This window comes from Scylla paramamosain, chromosome 6, assembly GCF_035594125.1.
Source record: "Scylla paramamosain isolate STU-SP2022 chromosome 6, ASM3559412v1, whole genome shotgun sequence".
Lineage (NCBI taxonomy): Eukaryota > Metazoa > Arthropoda > Malacostraca > Decapoda > Portunidae > Scylla > Scylla paramamosain.
The window spans coordinates 33,216,997-33,224,496 of NC_087156.1; the positions used below are offsets into that span (position 1 = coordinate 33,216,997).

Below are 7,500 nucleotides of genomic sequence, written 5' to 3' on the forward strand. Positions count from 1 at the left end.
AGGAGGGGGAGGTGCCACTGACAGCGTGGCGTCACAAGGCACTCATAGACAAGAGTATGTCTGATAGTATATAAGTTGCGCCAAGAAGTTTTCCAAGGCCAATAGGCATCTCGAAATGGACCCCTATTCACTGCCTTAAATACTTTACCAGTGTGCAAACCTTCCTATATATATATATATATATATATATATATATATATATATATATATATATATATATATATATATATATATATATATATATATATATATGACAACAATTTTAAAAATGGCAAGTTGACTACGTGTTACCGTGCATTATTCCCTTCAATATATAATATTGAAGGTTTATGATTTATTTATCTCCACATCCATACTCACCGTCTGGCTGCTAACGCTGTGACGTTCACACATTACCTGTCTTCAGCACATCGGATAATTTAGTGTAGTGCAAGAAACTGACTGATGTTGAACCGTATGAAGCTCCCAACAACAAAGACAATTAAAACAAGACTCATCACACAAATATCTATTTAATGAATGAAAACATTCAATACAATCATAAAAAAAATGCACAGAACATTGCAACAATGCACGTAATCTGCAACGCCAAAATGTTGCGCAAGTACAAGAGACTCAAGTCACTGGTCAGCAAGAGGTGGCTTTGCTGCGACGAAGGTAGTCAGCAACCCGTTGCTCCGTGGCCGCGGTAGACGAGGCGACAGGCGGAGACTGCTCCTTCTTGAACTTGAGTCTGTCGGCGCCTATCCACCACCTCCCGAAGGCCAACAAACGCTGTCTTATGATAGACAGCCTTCCGATCTTGGAGGCAGCCTTGCCTGGCCTTGTTGAACGATCCCCTGACAGTCGTTGAGCTGATGGCGAGCTAGCGGCGGACACGTAAGGCACGAGGAGGGACATGCTGGTCCTGCTGCTGAGGGAACGACTCCTCTCCCTCGTGATGGCACCATGCCCTTTGTTCCTGGGCTCGACGACGGATCCTGTAGCTGCTGCTGGAGCTTCCTGGGACAGGCCGGGTGTGGGTGAGCGCTTGGTGACATGGCCCACAACTATAGCCGTGGAACCTTTGAAGGAGAGTGAGGGCGCGCCATTTAGTTCCATCACTCTTCTCCCGTGCTGACACGACTCTCGAACAGCGTCCAGGTCCTGTAGAAGAATTCTCGCCGGTGTGGCGGGCTGATCAAGCTGCATCAGTCTTGAATCTCCCTCAATAAAGGTGAAGTCATGCAAGCTGGGATGCCGGAAGTGTCCTCTCCAGAATCTCCTCCCCCCAATCTTGTAGTCCCTTGAGTCCACGCCTGCCTTCTCCGTCAGGTTCGGAAGGTTTTCATCCTGCATCGCCACAAGAGGGGCGAGGGGAAGTGTGTGTCCCACCATGGCGGAGAGTCTTTCAGTGTTGATATTAGAAGCTGGGTAGGAGCGGTGTGCTGGTCCAAGGAAGGATAGCTATGTTCTGCTGCTGCAGAGGACAAGCGGGGGAAGTAAGAACTCGCACGGATGGCATTCACCAATGGTTAAAGCCACAGCGACAGGTGCTGCAGGTCACGCCCCCATGACCTCAACCGGCCAGCCAGTCACCGGGCCAGGCCTTGTCTCGGCCCACCCCTAAACCACATTACGGGCTCCTTGATTGGCTTGCGAGGTGAAGGTGGTGGTGTCTACAGGGATCCAGGTCACCATCTCACCACCACGCGTGTGATGGTGGGTGGGAAGGGGGTAGACGATAGGTGACAGGTGAGATTACCTTCTCATATTTATCTTTATCGCAATTAGTTCAAGTGGGAGTTTGTAAAAAAATAAATAAATAATAAAAATTATATATATATATATATATATATATATATATATATATATATATATATATATATATATATATATATATATATATATATATATATATATGAAATCAGTTAGGTTACTTAGAAAAATAAAGTGAAACTATTTTGTACTGAGCATTTACGCGTCCCCCCCCCCCACCCCCTTAAGCATCCGTCTTTCCTCCACCTGCGCCAAGCCTAAGATGATCTGAGAATATCTTCGCCTTCATTTAAAGGTCCTCTATTGTATTTTTCTTTTAAGAATTTGTTTCCTTTTGCAAATAAGTTCTTTCTCGCTAATGTGAAGCACACGGTGTCTGGCAGGTGCAGGAGGGGAAGTTTCCATTGCTGATGGTGACCAGAGGAAGTGACCTCAGTCATTTGCCTCTGGAAGCCGGACATTTTGACCACGGACGTTTTGGCCACGGACGTTTTGGTTACGAAATCGCCACCTGAGAACGTTTTGGCCACGGAAGGTAGGTCATTTTGGCCACGGGACAAAATGTGAAGAAAACAAAAATATTCTTTAATGCAATATATCTAAAACGTTGAGCATTTCTTCACAGTATATTATTATAATTTATAATAATTTGTAATTGCACAGTACTGTGCACTGTAGTTCTCACCAGACTGTTCCTCACCTGTCATAAACTTCACATACTACCAACTGCTTCACAGCTCAAAACAACCTGAAACAAACACTCCTTTTTGTTTCACTCAGTCTCAAAAGGACTGTGACAGTACCATATAGCAGTAAAAAGTATATGTTCAAACAAACTGAAGCTTCACTCAGTCTCAAAATCACTGTAAAGCAGTAAAGGCTGTGTGTGTGTGTGTGTGTGTGTGTGTGTGTGTGTGTGTGTGTGTGTGTGAAGCTTCACTCAGTCTCAAAATCACTGCAAAGCAGTACCATATGACTACTGAATTTTTGCCCGCGGCAGCCAATTAAAAACTTAAAAAAAAAAAAAAAATATATATATATATATATATATATATATATATATATATATATATATATATATATATATATATATATATATATATATATATATATATATATATATATATATATTGCACGAAATATAAGCAAAAGTACCGTACATTCAAAATATAATGAATTTTTCGTGACCAAAACGTCCTAGTTTGGTGGCCAATGGCCAAAACATCCGTGGCCAAAATGTCCTACACTCCTTGCCTCCACCTGACGTGTGGTCTGTGGTGCGCGGCCGTGGCAGGTCATTGTGTGACCTTGACAACGTGTTGTAGTGTATGCACCAAAGTCATCACTATTATCCTTAAAGAAACGTCACATTCATAATGATTTTCACCTTTATTAAAACACTGCATGTATTCAGATTCATCCTGAAGCAATAAATAGTTAACCGTCAGACAGAAAAATAAGAATTGTGACTGACATGGCAGTTGATGGACAGGAGAATCCCCACGGGAGCCACGCCTAAACGATTAGCAGAATGAAATGATTTTACTTTACATAAATGGTAAACGCAAAGGCCATTACTAAGACAACCAAGACATACGCATGGTTAGTCTTAAGTTCCTTTCCGCAGTCTAAGTTATCAAGGTTGGTGTTACTTGAGACGTTATTACTTGGTATCTAAGTCTGTTAAGCTCCTTGGGTAATATCTTTTGTTGAATTATTGATTTTGTTTATAATCATATCTTTTATACAACTGCTTACTCAATAATGTATACAGGCTGTTTCCTCTAAATGTCGTGTCCATGTCAAGTTCTCAGCCTTGCCATTTGGCCAGTACTTGCATTTTTATTTTGATTGTTAAACATTCATGACGTAATTTAAAAATATAAGATGGGAAACCTATATAACTTTTTTTTATTTATTTTTAGTTTTATTTTTATTTATTTTTATGTAAGAATACTGGGCAAGGGTAACAAAAAGTGCGAAACAAGACCCAATGAGAGTGCCAGTCCGTAAAGAAAATTATAATTAGTCTTTAACCATTGGTTTATAGTTCGTGCGTAGGCCCTCACGGCAGACAAGACAAAATAAGAAATGCTGGAGTCACAGTATTAATGGCACCCGAATTGCCTGTGTTACTCGTACTTTTGACATTTTCTCGCGACTTTTACATTGTTTACCGCCACCTCTGACAGTCATTTGAGCCGACATGGACGCCTCACCTGCCCTCACGTACCCTGTCTCGATTAATCGCCGGTCCCAGGCATGAGGGCGTTATTCAATCCCAAATTAACTTTGCGAAAATTAAGGACTATATTTTTATTTGATTTATTTGCTTGCTATTTTTTTCTTTTTTACCTATTTAAGAGAGCGAAAAAAATAGACACTAGAGAGGACCCGCCACCCTGCATGAAGCCTCACAATAATTATCAGGTACGCGATCATTAAATAATCTATCCAACCTTCTTGCACAGCTTTCTGTGTAATGCTTTCACGTTTACCTGTACTCACTCGCATGTATTGTTTCTGACTTCATTACATTCCTTTTCGTATTACAAAAAATAATTGTAACATGTATCATTACTTGCATGTAACGCTTCTAGAAATCCTGGGTTAATCATTATCTGGGTAATACGAGTATATCGTAAAGGTCATCATACACTCCTTTTAAATCAGGAAATATGAATTCCTGACAAGGTAACGGATGATTTCGTTAATAATGCAAAGACAACGTGTGTGTGTGTGTGTGTGTGTGTGTGTGTGTGTGCCCCGCTCAGTAGAGATCAAGAATTCCTTGGTACAGACGTAATATGGGGATCACAGGCAATCCTTTCCACGTGGAGGCACAGGGCAGCGCCTCAAGCTTTGTGACGTCACGTGCTTGACTGTTTATAAAGTAGTTCGTGTTGCTTTACGTCACTACTGGAAGTTGAACATTGAAACGTCATATGTGTTGATAAATACTTAGTTATTTATGTGGTATAGGAAGACCGGAAAGTAAAAATCAGTAAATGCTTTCTTGTGACTTCTGGCAACTTAGCAGGCGAGGCTGGGCCGGGAAGCGGAAGGAAGTTACGTGACTAGCAGGGGCTGTGGTAACCGTGTGATGTGGAGGTTACGTGTGTTTTGCGTGTGTAGTGCATGTGTGCGGGCCCAGTGTAACATCAACGCTTCCATCATATCGGTGAGTAATCCTCGTGTGTATTGTGTCGTACCCAGCAGGATGGGTACAGCGTGTGGGACGTTATGCGAGGCAAGCATGTGGCTGGCGGTGTGAGGTGAGCCGCGCCGCCATGCCTCATCTGTGCGTGTTGCCAACATTATTTTTCACCAATGTCAGTGCGTTGCATATAGTGGTGTTTTTTTTCTGCTAATATGGACATTTATAGCTACGTTGTAGATTCTTCGTTGCATGATTAATGTTCTTTAATGATGTCTGTGAGGAATGGTAGTTGATATAATAGGTTTATTTCTTCCCGGTGATTCGATGCTTCACATTGGGAGGGTCCGCTGTCGTGTAATCTGCTAATTTAATCGGCTATATTAACCAGTACTCTGTTCTTACTCTTGTGGAAACGAAGACGAGCATTTGATAGCGTAATGTGGTGACCTTAATGTATGCGGTGATGGTGGACAGGTCATGAGGTCCGTGAGGCCGTGTTGGAGAAGAAGACGGCGGTGCCACGTCCCCGTTTGTACATCGTGCTGTTGAGTGGATGACCTGATTATGTTAACATAATCACTGCCTGGTATTATTATCAGTCCTCTTTCACTGTCCGCATATTCTTACACTTCTTAATTCAACACTCGCCTTCTCTGTTTCCCTCTCTGAAAATACATTTAGATTCTCTTATAGTATTAAGTCTGACGTTGATAACTATTTGCTTGTAGTATTCTGGTTATGAAATGCGATGTATTATTTGTTATTGTCGAAAAATCATTTGTTCATTATATGTTAATTTCTTAAAACATTCAGATTATTCCATGTTTAGAACTGTTTACTATAACCTCCCCTCTGCCAATCTTCTTCATGAACATTGTTTAAAGTTAATTAATTACGTTAAAGGAAGACCGTGACGTCATTTTCCGGACATTTTTTTTTCTTTTTTCATTGGAGAACTTCGGCGGCTTTGTGAGTTGACTGAATATTTTACTTTTTTGTGGTTTTCCTCAGAAAGAAGAAGAAAAAGGCTAAATATTCGTGGTTTCGAAATAATTTTGCTACCTAGAATTCTCAGTAATCCATCAAGTCACTTCATTCACTCATGAACATATATCGCGCCTACACTTTTGCCTTGGTTTCGTACGCGGCACCCCGTGGAGCAGTACCACAGTGTTACTTTTGTTTTGTTATTGTATTTAGAATATGATGATTCCTGGAAACAAGGATACAGGTATTTTTATGTATCTTACCCTTATGAGAGTGAATGAATAGTTTCAGCATTGTTTCCATATGGGTCTTCCACAAACTGCACCAGAACCTTTGCCCCACATGTTACCTGACGCCTCTCCTCCATCATAATAAAGCTTCCAACATAGGTATGACACGTTAGATATAGAATAAAGTCACCAGTCAGAACCATACTCGTAAATCCGTGCCTCCTAAATCTCTCCCCTGCACACCTCATTACTCCTCGCTTTGTTGTATTTCTTTTGATTTATTTCGTACTCTTCCAAATGTGATTTGTTTCATGCAGTGGTAGCCGGATCGTTACGCGTGTTTACTGGAAATAGGATGATGTACCCAAATATTCGAATGAAGCATAAATTGTGCCACTTAATAATGGAAAGGTTTCCACGAAACGGTTTGTTCTCGCTACCGACAATTAGATTTGTTTAGCGTACCAGAAAAAAAGAGGGATATTATAAAGGATGGGTGATAGAGCTGAACCAGGTGCTGGTAATCAGGGGCACGGGCTGTGTTGATCAGGTGAGCGGGCTTAATTAAGAACCCGCGTGTAAATATTTCGGGAAAAGTGGATTAATATTTTTGTCATTAATGGTTTTGCTATGGTAACATTGAATGAACCGCCTTGTGATAGGATTTGCACACGGTGGTGGTGGTGGTGGTGGTGGTGATGGTGGGGGGGGTTGAACCACCACCAACACTACTATTACTAGTACTACTACTATTACTTGTGCAACTACTACTACTACTACTACTACTACTACTACTACTACTACTACTACTACTACTACTACTACTACTACTACTACTAGTGCAACTGCTTCTACTGCAACTACTACTACTACTACTACTACTACTACTACTACTACTACTACTACTACTACTACTACTACTACTAGTAGTAGTAGTGCAGCTACTACTACTACTACTACTACTAGTAGTAGTAGTACTACTACTAGTAGTAGTAGTGCAGCTACTACTACTACTACTACTACTACTACTACTACTACTACTACTACTACTACTACTACTACTACTACTACTACTAGTGCAACTGTTTCTACTACTACTACTACTACTACAACAACCACTACTACTACTACTACTACTACTACTACTGCTACTGTTACTACTACCACTACTACTATACCACCACCACCACTACCACCACCACCTCCGATCCATACAAATACAGCTTGTACACCCATGAACTGATATGGGATTCAGTGTTACGAGTAGCTATGTGGTGATGTGGTGATGGCGCTGATGTGGAGCTGTGCGGTGGTGTCAAGGGGATTTAGTGGTGCTGGTGATGGTGATTGTGGTGATGCAGTGCT

The 7,500-nt window shown here is 41.3% G+C and overlaps 1 long non-coding RNA gene across 1 annotated transcript in view; it reads left to right on the forward strand.

The window, feature by feature from the left end:
* Positions 1 to 4,590: 4,590 nt before the first annotated feature.
* The window catches only part of LOC135101623 (uncharacterized), a 22,854-nt gene continuing 19,944 nt past the window's right edge, over positions 4,591 to 7,500 (forward strand). Inside the window, exon 1 of the long non-coding RNA XR_010269337.1 lies at positions 4,591 to 4,939. This is a non-coding gene — a long non-coding RNA (uncharacterized LOC135101623). The remainder of the gene's footprint in view (positions 4,940 to 7,500) is intronic.